The sequence below is a fragment of the Myotis davidii genome, unplaced genomic scaffold (assembly GCF_000327345.1).
Source record: "Myotis davidii unplaced genomic scaffold, ASM32734v1 scaffold13, whole genome shotgun sequence".
Taxonomy (NCBI): Eukaryota; Metazoa; Chordata; class Mammalia; order Chiroptera; family Vespertilionidae; genus Myotis; species Myotis davidii.
This window is the reverse complement of record NW_006286243.1, coordinates 2,518,649-2,529,018: the sequence shown is the minus strand read 5'-3', so window position 1 is coordinate 2,529,018 and position 10,370 is coordinate 2,518,649. Positions and strand designations below refer to the sequence as shown.

Sequence of the window (10,370 nt, the reverse complement as noted above, 5' to 3'; positions counted from 1 at the left end):
CTGGCTTTTGCCCTCTCACAGTCCAGGAGCCCTCAGGGGATGCCTGACTGACAGGTCATCTTTAGCATTGCCTCGGAGGTGGGAAAGGCTCCCATCACTGCCACTGCCCTCTCCAGCTGTGAGCCTGGCTTCTGGCTGGGCAGCACTCTCCCTGTGGGAGCACACTAACCACCAGGGGAAAGCTCCTGTGTTGAGCGTATGCCCTCTGCTGATCAGTGCGCATCATAGTGACCAGTAGTTCCACTGTTCGGTGGATTTACATATTAGCCTTTTGTTATCCTATCTGATAATAGACAAACATGGTAATTAACCACACCTCCGACACGCTTCCCATTGGCTAATCAGGGAAATATGCAAATTAACTGCCAACCAAGATGGTGGTTAATTTGCATATGTAGGCACCAAGCCACGGACTGAGGCTTTAGGCCTGGGTCAGGGAGGAGCCAGCCAGCGATCGTTGATGGCGGTGGCTGGGAGCTGGGGGTGCCCTGGCCCAGGCCTAACACCTCGGCCCGAGGCTTTAGGCCTGGGTCAGAGAGGAGCCAGGCAGCGATCATTGATGGTGGCAGCGGCAGGGAGCTGGTGGTGCCCTGGCCCAGAGCTAATGACTCACCAGAGGTTTTAGGCCTGGGCAGGGGCCAAACCAGCAATTGGTGTGAACTACAGAGGAAACACCTTTTCTGACTGCTGATTGGTTAAGCTCCCTGTATGCCACTGGTAAAATTCTTCGTAACTTGGGTAATAAGAGTTTAAATAGGTGATCTAGGGTTTTTTTACCACACTCCTGGAGAAAAAAAGGAAGGTCTCAGAAAGACATCAAATAGAGCTAAAAGTGGGGCCTGGATCCTTCTGTTGTTTAAAATGTTTATGAAGTGCTGAAGGAAAGGAAAAAACAAGAAGGAGAGAGGGAAGGAGGGAGAAAGGACAGGGGGAGATAAAGAACAAAGGAAGCAAGGAAGGAGGGAGGGAAGAAAGGAAGGAAGGAAGGAAGGTAGGAAAAGAAGAAAGGAAGAAATGTCATATCCTATGAAAGACACATGCTGAAAATGCCTAAAGAAAGTTGTCATTTTTTCATGGTAAAGGGACTGGAGTCCGTGTTGATGAAAACACCTTGGTGGCTGCGGTGACTGGCAGTGGCTGCAACAGTGCGGTGATGGGGCTGGTGCCTTCCCCTGATCAGCCCAGTCGACTCCCACAAAGGGAGGCCAGACTGTGGCTTAGACCCGCTCCCCAAGGGGAGCAGGGAACAGGAAGTAGGACATCCCCTAGGGCTCCCAGTATGTGATAGGAGGCAAGCTGTGCTGAGGGACCCCCCTCCAGTGCACAAATTTTTGTGCACCGGGCCTCTAGTCTTATATAACTCTTCAAAGTTCTAAGACTTTCAGCTATAACAAAGAAGGAATAGAAATTTTCAAAAAGATATTTTAAAGTGTTCACTTTTGGAATTCTAATGGCCCTTCTCTTTATGAGATTAATGCCATTGAAAAACGCAGATAAATCACAGAAGAAAGGCACCATCCATCTAATTATTCCAATGAGGATGAGACAGAGAAAGGGAGGGGAGTGCTTCCACCCAGCAGCCCAGCTTTAAGAGTTCATGTGTTTTGGGACATAACAGCATGACCAATTTAACATACCACAAAACAGAATTCCTCTGACAAGCTGTTTAAAAGATTAGTGTCAGATATTGGAAAAGAGTGTGGGTGTGAAGGCTGAGTTTAGTTGATTTAGTGTGAATCTTTAAATTGATCTATCAAATAATATTTTTCTTCAACTATCCAACATAGGACAAAAAAATGGGACAGGGAAGCTTAAAGAGCTATTCATGAGAACAAAACTTGAGCTCTGAGTCAACTGTTTACACATTGCAAATGCATTTCATCCACTTTAACACACCACCACTGGTGGTGACGCCTGCCAAGCTTGAGACTATCGTAAGTTTAAGGATCCAAAGAAGGTGACTATGGGCTTTAAAATGTCCCCAGATGCACTGTGTTCTCCCAGGTGAAAAGAAAGCACCTGGATTTGGGGCTGGCCCTTCTCACAAATCTGCTACTATATAAAATTACAACTTGGAATCTGTTCCTTCTACTTACACAGATGGTATCATAACTGAAAAGGGTTTCCCAGATAAAAAGCAAACATGGTTCAAGGTTGAGACCTTATTAGCATTTCCAAAGAGCTGTGAAAAGCCTTTATTCTCTGTCCCCTGCCAAGTAAATTTTGTTTTGCTGAGCTTTGGCACTGTTCCTCTGTTGTCATGGTGGGGCATTATTGTCACAGCTGTCTCTGGGGGTGCTGCCTCGAATATCTTTAGAGAATAACACACACATAAGGAACATGACATTTGCTATACCAAAAGAGCTTTTACGAGGCAACCACACCTACTATTACAAAACTGTAAACTGGTAATATAAATATCACTTTGCACTTTTAAAACTATGAAGCCAAAGCTGAAATGTCTAAATGAACAAATGTATTTACTACAGAAATAACAACATAAGGAGAGAACATACAGAAGCTTTCATTCACTAAAGATAGAAAGCAAAACAGAGAAAAGAATAAAGATCTGCTTTTTAATATGAAAAACTGATCCATAACTTTCTCAAAAATAATTATAGCCCATTCCCTTCAACTGCCTCCTTCATGTATAATTTTCCTTTTTCAAAATGACCAATTATTTTGTTTTCCAGCTTTATTGTGATAATTATAATTGACAAAGTTAATGAATCTGCATTTTGTAGATGTATTTTGTTTTGATTACCTTGCTTTTCAGAAAGTGGTGGGCTGTCAGCAACATGAAAGGAAGTATTTCGCTGTTGTTCTCAATTTCATATTGATTATTCATTTAAAAGGTGATTAAAGTAGGTGATGATAGTACATACAATGCCTTGAATGATGGGTAAAATGTGAATATATTATACAACATATTCGATTTTCCTTTACAAGTATGTTGCCCTTAAGATATCTATGTTTAACTAGAATAGCAGGCAGGAACCTGCAATTAATGTGCATTTAATGATACGTTATTCATTATAGTATCTTTACTACTAATGAATGACTCAGGTCATTTGACATCTCCCAACCACTTTCATCATGATTTGAGTTTAAAAACAAAACGAAAAAAAAACAACTTTAATCCTCAGTTGCTACTTCTAATTGGCAACTTTAAAATCAAAGGAAATAGGAGCATTTCTTAGTACCTCAGACTTGCATGGGATTGTGAGAAACTTACTTTCCCTATCATTGCTCTTTTTATAACAAAATGAACTAGTAATTAAAATAAAGTAATAATATTTACAGTGGATCATGATTATAAATATTTAGGGGTTTGTCACAATAAAGTAAGCTGTATTAAAATATTGATTGTACACCTTAATAGAATTCAACATAACAGTTACTTAAATAAGAATGAAGAATTATTTCTCCTTCACATAAGTTGGTAGATGATGAGAAGTGCAGGGTGGCTTTCTTCCATGAGGTCATTCAAGGACCCAGATTTTACCTATGAAATTCCATGAGAGCAGTGGTAAAGAAACTATCTCTGGTTAGTAGTTTGGTTGCCTGTTTCTGTCAATGAAGTTTTATTGGAATACAGCCTTGCTCAATTGTGCAAGTTTTGTCTGTGGATGCTTTTTGGCTACAATGCCAGAATTGAGTAGTTGTGACAAAGACTCTATGGACTGCAAGTCAAAGTACTTCCTATCAGGCCCTTTAAGAAAATTTACCAACCCCTGCAAAGAAAATTTACTAAATGAAGTTCTCAACTGTACAGGCAAAGCTGGTTCAACACCACCTTGCAGCTTGTGTGAAAGGGTAGAAAGATAAGTGAAGATATCTTGTTAAGGCCCCCATTAATCTCCTTTAACATCTATTCGCCGGAGCTTAATCAAATGGTCCACCAGACAACTGAAAAATGGTTTGTTTTTAGCTTGATAGCAATGTGCTAAAAATTGGAGGATCTATTAATAAAAGCAAGATTGAGAGAATGAATACCAGAGGCCAATTATGGAAGCTCTTCTAGAAACCACCTTTCTGGCTGCTCAAGCATCAATACATACCCTTCTGATACATAAGAACACATTCACCTCCTCCCTCAGGGAACCAATACTACATCCCACCCAGTTACCACATCCGTCTCAGTCGAAGATCACTGAGTGCTAAGCAGTCCTCTCTGTTAAGTTTGGAAGTGACTCCTTGTGGAGCAGTAACTCTAAAAACTAAGATTTCCAATATTCAATGGTGTGGCAAATACAGGATAACCATAATAAAACCTTCAAGTCAGAAAAGGGCAAAATGGGAAATACATAGTAGGCTCTGGTGCATAATCCCTGTCAAATTCTAATGAGCAGGAACTGCAAAGATTCCCTGCCCTGGCAGAGAGTAAGTCCCTTGGCTGGTCCACCTGATCACCCCTGCTCTCTGGGAGATGTTTTCATGCTCATTATCCTGTGTGTGTTATAGGTGAGGAGAGCTCCTCAACCACACTGGTTACTGGTGGGAGTGGACATTAATAAGCATTTCCAGAGGGCCCCATGGGAGGATGAAGTATTGTAGAAAGCTTTATTCCTGTAGAATTTCATCCCTGAGTTTCCAAGGTCCCATTTCCCTTTGTCCCACCAAGGAAAAAGTCCCATTTTGCCTTCAACAGGGCTAAGAGCAAAGCCAATGTCCAGAGTTTCTGCTCCATGTTGGAGCAGTTCAATTCAGCATCAGCTAGCTTAGTTTGTGCTCCCAGCTGTAGTCCATCAGTCCACTGTGCGTGGGGTTCGCATGGCCGCATTGCTAGGGAACATGGGCGGGAGCAAAGCCAAAGGAATCAGAATGCCAAGAGCCAAGAGAGCCAAGAGACCAAGCTTCTTCTAGGGCAGTGGTCGGCAAACTGCGGCTTGCGAGCCACATGCGGCTCTTCCACAAAATACTGACTTCTGCGCATGGGCCATGAAGTTTCAATCGCACTGTACGTGTGTGCCGGCGCGTGGTATTTTGTGGAAGAGCCACACTCAAGGGGCCAAAGAGCCCCATGTGGCTCTCGAGCTGCAGTTTGCCGACCACTGTTCTAGGGGATTATGTATTCCTAATCTTCACAGTTTGCACTGGCCCTGCCCCTCTGGCCAATGATCTCTGTTTCCCGATTTGACTGGCAGCATCTTCCCTATGTCACCCCAACTTTACTGGGCATGAACCTATCTTCTCCTTTGTCCAGTCCCTTCCCCCAGTAATCTGCAAGGGATGGGCTGGTGGTTCCCTGGGAGTGTGAAATTGCAGCTTCCTGGTGAAGCTGCCAAATGGCAATGTCTATAATATCTAGCCTCCCTTTTGCTCCTTTCCTATTATTAATAACTAGTTAATTACAATGGTATCATAGCCACATGTGAAGTCAATATTGGAGACTATGTCCTTCTTGGAAATTTAAATTTTTCTTAGCCTGTATCCTGCTGGTGTGGGCTCAGAGTCCTCAGGAGTTAAACTGGGGGTTGAAAAATCATGTTTACGGTTTCTTGCAAACATTTAATAGGTTTCTGTGAATGGTGCCCTTGGAGTTGTATAGTGCACAACCTGCAAAACTGTGTATGATGATCCTAATCCTAACTGCGGTCAGAGGACAAGGAGACTTACTTAGAAGCCTTAGAAGACACTCAATGTGAAGGCAGGAGTCTAGACCAGTGAGCCAAGCTTCTCAAGGATGGTTGAAAGTCAGAGTTCTGCCTACAATTACTTAGCAGCTAATATCAGAATCCACTCTGAACCAGCCACAACCAAACTGTGATAGTGCCTGTGGAAGAAATGACTGGGAGTTTATAAATTGAGTAGAGTTCTACCTTTTGGAATCTAAAGAGCTTTTGCCAGAGTACACCACTAAATGAGCATTAACCAGAGTGTGGGAACATTTCATCCTTTTCTCTATTCCCCACCTTCAGTACGATGACATGACAGTTATATAAATGTTTTACCATCCTTCCAAGCAAAGTAAAAATGCCCCCTCGATAAGATTTTATTATTATATGCAAGTCAGAACTGATCAATTGTTCCTTAGGGCTCCAACAGCACTTATAAATTGTAATCATTATGGATTGGTTCCTAGTTACTTAACCTCTCTTTGCCTTAGTTTCCTTGTGGAAATAATAGTAAAGGCTTAATAGAAATAATTGTTATGAGAGTTGGATCTTTTAATATTTGGAAAGTATTTAGAGTACTTCCTGTTAATAAAATTTGACCATTATTATGAGGCAGTGAATTCCACTTCTGCATACACAGTTTGGGTTGGGTTTTTATAATTTCCAACTAAATGTGTCCTAACTCAGTTTTATTTTGTAAGAAACTACTAAGAGACAAGAACCAATCCCTTTAACATAAGTTCATGTTTTGATTCTAATTTCACTGAACTGTGAAGAAATTGGGTTTTGAGAAGATTTAAGACAGAGGAAAAATTAATATTTTTAGTTGCACAATGAACCTGTCATGCCTCTATCTTCAACAAATGTAATGAACGTTGTTAGTTACCTACCCAGATCCATTATCCTAGCCTTCCTAAGAGAACCCTGATTGGTTCAAGCATATATCCCCATCTGCCTTACACAGAGATGATCTACCATCAGCTTCTGGAGTAATCCTAAATTATCTAAATCAGTGGTTTTCAATCAGGGCAATTTGCCTCCCAGGGAACATTTGGCAATGTCTGGAATCATTTTGGTTGTTGCAATTGGAAAGAGAATGTTACTGGCATCTAGTGAATAAAAGCCAGGGATGCTGCTAAACATCCTACAATGCCAGGACTCCCCCACAACAAAGAATTATTCAATCCAAAATGCCAATAGTGTCAAGGTTAAGAAATTCTGATCTAAAAGGAATCCCATTCCTTTTATGAGGAGGAATGGTATATGACCCAATTCTAACCAATGAGATGTGAGTTGAGATTTTCTAGATGCTTCAAGAAAGCTTTTAATCTCTCCTACAAAGCACAGGTTCCTCCCCACCCCTCTCTCTTTTACCCCTGTCCTCTCCAACCCAATCTCATAGAACCGAGCAATATAAAAAACCTCTATGATGACATAATGAAACCACTGGATCCACACAGCCACTAGCATTCCTCTTATGTGAACAACACACTTCCTCATTTTTTAAGTTAGTTTGAGTTGCATAATCCATGCATTACATCAACATCAAGCTTTGATTAAATACCTACTGTGCCTGGGCCACTATTAATGAGACACTGAGAATATAAAAATGAATAAGATAGTCAGTTGGCCTACTGTCGAGTTTTTATTCAAAAAGAGGACATGGCCAAAACCGGTTTGGCTCAGTGGATAGAGCATCGGCCTGCGGACTGAAAGGTCCCAGGATCGATTCCGGTCAAGGGCATGTACCTGGGTTGCGGGTACATCCCCAGTGGGAGGTGTGCAGGAGGCGGCTGATCGATGTCTCTCTCTCATCGATGTTTCTGACTCTCTATCTCTCTCCCTTCCTCTCTGTAAAAAATCAATAAAATATATTTAAAACAACAACAACAAAAAAAAACAAAAAACAAAAACAAAAAGAGGACATGGATCCCTAAAGAAATAATTATAATATGTGCTGTAATAGAGATAGGTGCAATGAGAGCCTAATGGATGAAGTATTAGCTTTGTTTGTCTGGGAAATCAAGTGAATCTCCTTTACTAGATTCCTTAAGGCCAAAGAAAAAAATTGTTTTCTTCTTCCCATTCTCAATATTGGTATAATTCATTGTACCTAGATGTTCAATATGTGATTAATTTAAGTACTTATTAAAAGGATCATTTTACTAAGTTTTTTAACATGCTTGTTAATTTTTTAGGTGATAAGACTGAATCATAATGCAATGCACATTTCCATTAATATTTCCTCCTACTGTGCCAAAACCCTCCAGCCCTGTTTAGTATGTATATGTTTGTATCTGTTGCATTTTCAAAATGTGTTTAAGGTATCTTAAAATATAAAATACAGACACACCTGAACAGATATTTTTCCAAAGAAGACATACAAATGGCCAACAGGTAAATGAAAAGATGCTCAGCATCAATAATCATCAGGGAAATGCAAATTAAAATCACAACGAGTTATCAATGCATTCCTATTATCAAAATGTTAAAAAGTAGCCCTAGCTGGTTTGGCTCAGTGGATAGTGTGTCAACCTGCAGACCAAAGGGTCCCAGGTTTGATTCCGGTCAAGGGCACATACCTGGATTGTGGGCTTGATCCCCAATAGGGGGCATGCAGGAGGCAGCCAATCAATGATCCTCTCTCATCATTGATGTTTCTATCTCACTTTCCCTTTCCCTTCCTCTCTGAAATCAATAAAAATATATTTTTTAAAGAAGTTGAAAAGTAATAAATATGGGAAAGAATGTGGAGAAAGAGAACTCAACCTTGGCATACTATTGGTGGGAATATAAATTGGTATAGCCATTATAGAAAACAGTTTGGAGATTCCTCAAAAATTAAAAATAGAGCTACCATATGATCCAGCAATCCCACTTTGTAGTATGTAGTATGTACCTAAAGGAAATAAAATCACTATCTTTCCCTGGCCAGGTGGCTAAGTTGGTTGGAGCATTGTCCTGATGTGCCAAGACTGTGGGTTCAATCCCCAAGTCAGGGCACATACAAGAAAGCAATCAATGAATGCATAAATAAGTAGAACAACAAACCCACATTTCTCTCTCTCTAATAATCAACAAATAAAAATTCTAAATCACCATGTCTAAGAAGTACCTACATTCCTATGTTCATTGTAGCATTATTGACAGTAGTCATAATATGGAAATAACTTAAGTGTCCATAGACATGAATGCATGAAGAAAAATACACATAACACAATGGAATTTTATTCAGCCTTTAAAAAAAAGGAAATCCTGAAATTTGCAATGACAGGGTTGAACTTGGAAGACATGCTAAATGAAATAAGCCAGATACAGAAGACAAATACTGTATGATCTCACTTACATTTGTAATCTTTTCAATATATTTTTATTGATTTCATAGAGGAAAGGAGAGGGAGAGAGAGATAGAAACATCAATAATGAGAGAATCATTGACCGGCTGCCTCCTGCAGGCCCCACACTAGGGATCAAGCCCACAACCCGGACATGTGGCCAGGAACCGAATTGTGACCTCCTGGTTCATAGGTCGACCCTCAACCACTGAGGCATGCTGGCCAGGCTATACTTGTAATCTTTTTAAAAAGGTCGAACTCTCATAGTAACAGAGAGCGGAAATATAATGACAGTATAAAATAGTGACTATCCTATATAATAAAAGGCTAATATGTAAATTGACTGAACAGCAGAACGACTGGTCACTATCACATGCACTGACCACCAGGCGGCAGTCGCTCATTGCAGGAGATGCCCTTGGTGGTCAGTGCACTCTCACAGAGGGAGCACCGCTTAGCCAGAGCTGGGCTCACAGCTGGCAAGCGCAGCAGTGATGGCGGGAGCCTTTCACAGGGAGCAGGCCTAAGCCAGCATTCAAACATCCCTCGAGGGCTTCTGGACTGTGAGAGGGCGCAGGCCGGGCTGAGGGACCCCCCAGAGTGCGTGAACTTCATGCACTGGGCCTCTAGTAGTTAATAATAATGTATTGTATACTTGAAATTTGCTAAGAGAGTAGATCTCGTGTTCTCACCACACACAAAAAAAGTGGAAACTATAGGAGCCGATGGATATGTTAGTTTGATCACACTTATCATTTCACAGTTTACACATATATCAAAACCACGTTGTGCACCTTAAATATGTACAATGTTTATCTGTCAAAATAAAATAATCCAATTTAACCAACAATCCAAGTAAAAAAAAGTGGAAAGGGAAGAAGACAAAATGAGACATTCTTAAACTTGAAAAATATTACAGGATTATGCCAGTTTTCTTCGTAGAGATTAAAAACATGCAATTACAAAGCTGGCAGTTAGAGATGAACTAAATACACATTTGCTGATCATCTTTGCTTACAAATGTCCTTTCCACTGCTTCTGACACACCCATCAGAAAATAGCTTATGCTCAGTGGGTTCATCACATCATCATCACATCTTGAAATCAATATTGCCTATCCCCAAAAGCATTCATAAAGAGGTACATGAGCTAGAGTTCCTTAATGCCAATTATATCTCTGGGTTCTATATTCTTAATATTTCAGGCTAGAGTAAAACTATAACTATACCCCTTTGTTTAAAGTCTCCCAGGAGGGAGCAGTACATTTTTTGAAAGATGATTAGGGTGGATAATTTTGTCAAATAAGGCTCTACCTGTCTAGATTAAGAAAAACATTTCCAACCAAAGGACTTGTAAGCATGCATATAAGTATAACCAATGGACATAAGACACTGGAGGTCAGGGGATAAGGGCGGGG

At 40.6% G+C, this 10,370-nt stretch overlaps 1 long non-coding RNA gene across 1 annotated transcript in view; it reads left to right on the top strand.

The window, feature by feature from the left end:
• The first annotated feature begins 259 nt into the window (after positions 1–259).
• LOC107182113 overlaps positions 260–10,370 on the top strand; it is a 19,830-nt gene continuing 9,719 nt past the window's right edge. The window contains exons 1-3 of the long non-coding RNA XR_001512833.1: positions 260–273; positions 1,674–1,679; positions 7,237–7,239. This is a non-coding gene — a long non-coding RNA (uncharacterized LOC107182113). The remainder of the gene's footprint in view (positions 274–1,673; positions 1,680–7,236; positions 7,240–10,370) is intronic.